The sequence below is a fragment of the Nomascus leucogenys genome, chromosome 5 (genome assembly GCF_006542625.1).
Source record: "Nomascus leucogenys isolate Asia chromosome 5, Asia_NLE_v1, whole genome shotgun sequence".
In the NCBI taxonomy this organism is placed as follows: domain Eukaryota; kingdom Metazoa; phylum Chordata; class Mammalia; order Primates; family Hylobatidae; genus Nomascus; species Nomascus leucogenys.
In genome coordinates, this window is record NC_044385.1 from 7,193,557 (window position 1) to 7,198,834 (window position 5,278).

Below are 5,278 nucleotides of genomic sequence, written 5' to 3' on the forward strand. Positions count from 1 at the left end.
ATAAATTTCCCATTGTTCAGTCTATTTAACATTAGTATAATGGCTCTCTCACTTCTTCATAAGGCCTCGATAACTTCTATCTGAATGAATACCCATCAGAACCTCTTTTGCCCCTCCATGCATGACACAGTATAAGACATCTATAAACAAGTGCTAATTATAAATCTACTTGCATTCTGTTATATAACCAGCATACTTTTAGAGCAAGAAGTGTAATGTTATTTGGTATTTTTTAAAGTTTTTATTGTTTCCTTTTGAAGAGGAGCTGTGTAGCTGTCTCATGATTCTTTGTCATCAAATGGACCTTGTTACCTCTAATTTACAGGTACAGGAACAATAGCTTTGTAACATCGTGTTCCGTCCCACATTTCTAAGCCTCTTGCTTTATTCAGTGCTTGATAACTGAGAGGATATTTTTCTGCTTTCCCCTGCCCTGTGATACTTGTTAGTTACTCCAGCAACAGTAACATAACTTCAGTAAAGGTCTAAAGATGCCGTTTCAAATTCATACAATGTCTTGACATTTCAAAGTCATTTGGGAAAATATAAGCATATGAATGGGGCTTATTCTTTCATAAATATGCAGACCAAGCTACGAAACAAGTAAGTTGAAAATACTAAGGCTGTAGTCGAGGATGACATGGCACAAATCTCTGAATTCTCATCTTAATTTCTTTTATGTCCCTTGGATTCCTCTTTCTATAGAAGTGTAATTATGCATTTCTATTTGCCAGCCAATATTCAATATTTGATGAAGTATTTTGTGAGTCACTAGATTAACACTTTCCAGGACAAGTCTCTGAGATGCTTCTTTGTGCAAGAGTTCCTTGGTCAAATAATTGCGGGATATACTGTATACTGTATCTTCATTTTGGAGATTCACCATGTACATTAGCACGTTTAAGGCTGTGAGAAGTTCTGTGGTAAGGTTCCTCTATTTTTTTAAGTTTCTTATCCCAGCATCCTGAGTATATTCAACAGTAAACTTCTCCCACCCTTCTTTCTTGCAAGCAATTCCAATTGCAATTTAGGTGGCATTTTGGTAAAATGTGCTCTAGATTAAGGATTCCCAAAGGTTTGGATATTATGAACAAATAAATTTAAACAATATATTAGGAAACTGTCATAAAGTTGTTAACCTTACTTTGCCAAGTAAAGACATAAAAAGATAACTGTAAACTGATATCACCATAACATATTAAATGAAAGGACATTTTATCACCAAAACTAAAAAAGAATAGTAAAGGGGAGTAAAAAATAAATATTTAAAAATTAACCCTATTTAGCTTCATAAAAATTTTCAAAATATCATTTTTATATAAAAACTCATAATGAATTTTATAAAAATTTTAATGTATCATTTTTGTATTTTTCATTTCATTTTGGACCAATGAGAATTTCATCATGAATATATAATAGAGACTTATTGTTTTTGCCTATGGAACTTTCCTCCTCCCCTCCCCCAGCCAGCCTTTTTTTAGATGGACTCTTGCTGTGTCACCCAGGCTGGAGTGCAGTGGGGCAATCTTGGCTCACTGCAACCTCCACCTCCTGGGTTCAAGAGATTCTCCTGCCTCAGCCTCCCGGGTAGGTGGGACCACAGATGTGCATCACCACGCCCAGTTAATTTTTGTGTTTTTAGTAGAGATGGGGTTTCACCATGTTGGCCAGGCTGATCTCGAACTCCTGACCTCAAATGATCTGTCCAGCCCTCCAAAGTGCTGGGGTTACAGGCATGAGCTACTGCACCCAGCCCCCTTTTCTTTTTGATATAGCAGAACTTCCACTTTTCCATAAGAAGAATTCATCAATATAGTACTGCAAGTCCTAGCCAGAGCAATCAGTCAAGAGAAAAAAAATAAAATGCATCCAAATTGGAAAAGAGGAAGTCAAATTATCTCTGCTTGCTGACAATATGATCTTATACCTATAAAATCCTAAAGGATACTACAAAAGACTATTAGATTGTATCAATGAATTAAGTAAAGTTGTGGAACACAAAATCAACATGCAAAAATCAGTAGCATTTCTATACACAAATAATGATGAAGTTGAGAACCCATGAAGAAGTCAATCCCATTTACAATAACTACAAAATAAAATAAATAGGAATATATGTAACCAAGGATGAGAAAGATCTCTGTGAGGGAAGTTACAAAACCCTGATGAAAGAAATTGATACAAGTAAATGACACAAACAAATGAAAAACTATCGCATGCTCATAGATCGGAAGAATCAATATTGTTTAAATGACATACTTCTTAAAGCAATCTACAGATTCAATGCAATTCCTATCAAAATCCCAACGTTTTCCACAGAATTAGAAAAAACAATTCTAAAATTCATGTGGAACCAAAAAAGAACCCAAATAGCCAAATTTAATCCTAAGCAAAAAGAACAAGGCTGGAGGCATCACTGTTACCTGATTTCAAATTATACTGCAAGGATACAATAATCAAAGCAACATGGTACTGGTATAAAAATAGACACATAGGTCAATGGAACAGAGTAGAGAACCCAGAAATAAAGCTACATACGTGCAGTCAACTGATCTTAGACTAAGTGGACAAACTTATGCACTGGAGAAAGGACACCCTATTCAATAAATGGTGCTAGAAAATTTGGTTGCCAAATGCAAGAGGATGAAACTGGATCTCTATCTTCCATCATATACAAAAGTCACCTCGAGATAGATTAAAGACTTAAATGTAAGACCTGAAACTATAGAAATACTAGAAGTAAACCTGGGGAAAACTCTTCTGGATATTGCCGTAGGCAAAGAATTCATGACTGAGACCTCAAAAGCACAAGTAACAAAAACTATTTTGGATAAATGAGATTCATTTAAACTAAAAAGCTTCTGCATAGAAAAAGAGATAGTCAACAGAGTGAACAGACAGCCACAGAACAGAAGAAAGTATTTGCAAACTATATGACAAAGCACTAATATCTCGAATCTATGAGGAACTTAAATAACGATGACAAAGAAAACACAAATAACCCCATTAAAAAGTGGGCAGAGGGCACAAACAGACATTTTTCAAAAGAAGACATAAAAATGGCCAACAAGCATGTGAAAAAATGCTAAACATCACTAATTATCAGATAAATGCAAATGAAAACCACAATAAGATATCATCTTACACCAGTCTGAATGGCTATTATAAGAGATGTTGGAGAGGATGTAGAGAAAAAGGAACGTTTATACAATGTGGGTGGAAATGCAAATTAGTACTTCTATGGAAAACAGTATGGAGATTTTTCGAAGTACTAAAAAATAAAACTACCATTTGATCCAGCAGTCCCAATACTGAGCATCTACCCAGAGGAAAAGAAATCACTATATGAAAATGACACCTGCATTTGTATGTTTATCACAGCATAATTCACAACAGCAAAGATATGCAATCAACCTAAGCATCTATCAAGGAATGACTGGAGAAAGAAAATGTAGTATACTATAATATATACAATAGAATACTACTGGCCCATAAAAGTATATAATAAAATAATGTCTTTTACAGCAACACAGAAGGAACTGGAGGCCATTGTCTTAAGTGAAATAACTCAGAAATAGGAAGTCAAATGCCACATGTTCTCACTTGTAAGTAGGAGCTAAACAATGTGAAGACAAGACTATAGAATTCATAGACATTGAAGACTTAGAAGGGTGGGAGGAAGCAGGAAGGGGAGTGAAGGATGAGAAATTACTTAATGAGTACAGTGTACCTAATTTGAGTGATGGTTCTACTAAAAGCCCAGGCTTCACCACTGTGCAATATATCCACGTAACAAAACTGCACTTGTACTCCCTAAATTTATACAAATAATTTTTAAAAGAAGTTGTTGAATGTTTTGTGTTTGGGGGTGTTGTGGGGCAGGGCACTCCCTATGCTCCTTTCAAAGGGATGTCACTTGGACTGGCCCAGTTGAGCCTCCCATTGCCTGATCACAGCCTTGGACTGTCATTTTCCATCTGCAATACCATGTGGGGAGGATTTTTTTAAGAGGAGTATTTTTAAATGATGACTTCGGCTGCTATACAGAGAAAAGCTTGAGGAGGAAGAATGGAAGCCAGGAAACCCATTGGTTCCCAGATTGCAGTGATGTAGTCCAGGGGAGAGATGATAGTGGCTGAGACTAGAATGGTCGACAGGAGAGATGGGAATGAGCCAAGTTTTAAGATTGTTTGAGTAACGGAGGAAAACAGAGATAGATCAAGGCAATTCTAGATTTGGGATTGAGTAATTGGATGGGAAGTGGAGCCATCAAAGAAGGATGTGTGTGAGTGTGTGTGTGTGTATACATCTATATACATACCATGCATATATATGTTTGTATATGTGTATATATATTGCACATATATATATATTTTATATATGTGTGTGTATGTGTGTCTGTGTGTATATATATATATATATATATATGTGCTATAAGTTCTGGAAAAAACAAAGCAACTCAATCATTTTATTCCAAGCTCTGTGGGAGGGTGGAAATCCGTATTTATCAGTCAGTTTTGGCTGCACCTATTGTATCTCAACAGCCCATGGCTGATGTAAAAGAAAACGGAAAGCACCTCTAAGCCTTACTTACTACCAATCAATATTTGCCATTGTCTTGATAGAGCAAGGGGTGCAAACCTACACTTAGTTTATTCCTTTAAGTAAATTGCCAAGCATCAGTGAGAAAGTGACAACCTAAGAAGAGTAATCTTTACTCTCAGTGTAATAGTTGAATCAAATAATCTTGAACAAACACGGAAGCTATAATGTGTTTTGCATCATTCTAGAAAGCCTTTAGGAGAAAACTGCAGAACCGTCATTGGTGTAGTGGAGGTGCCTGTTATCTGTGCCTCTCCGCTTCACTTATTGCCACAACTGATTATTTTTAAAAAGGCAAATATCACCGAAAAGAAATGAAATAAGAAGCGAAATGAAATAAGATCAGGCTAATTCAGTCTTTTTGGCAGCTGTTGTTTACATCAGATCTAATGCACATAAGCAACCATTTCTATATTGTATATTTGTGTACCGATGTTGTGAAATCCGGGAGGTTAGGGACAAGCTGTCAGTAAGAGTATGTTATCTCCTTTAGGCGGAATTATTCAATTTAGCAGTAAATAGATCGGCATGCTGAGAAAGCTGATGGTAAATAAGACTGTGGGATGCAAGGTAATTGAATAAGCATGGCATTTATTCTTGTTCAGATGTTGTAACATTCATCTTGAAGGCTTAAAAATATTAAATTTCTTATTTTGCACATGTCACTACACTCAGA

General features: G+C 35.9%; 1 protein-coding gene across 5 annotated transcripts in view; it reads left to right on the forward strand.

Moving 5' to 3' along the window:
• Positions 1 to 5,278, forward strand: part of RGS7 (regulator of G protein signaling 7) — a 582,263-nt gene that overhangs the window by 338,154 nt on the left and 238,831 nt on the right. The gene's annotated exons all lie outside the window — the stretch shown is intronic.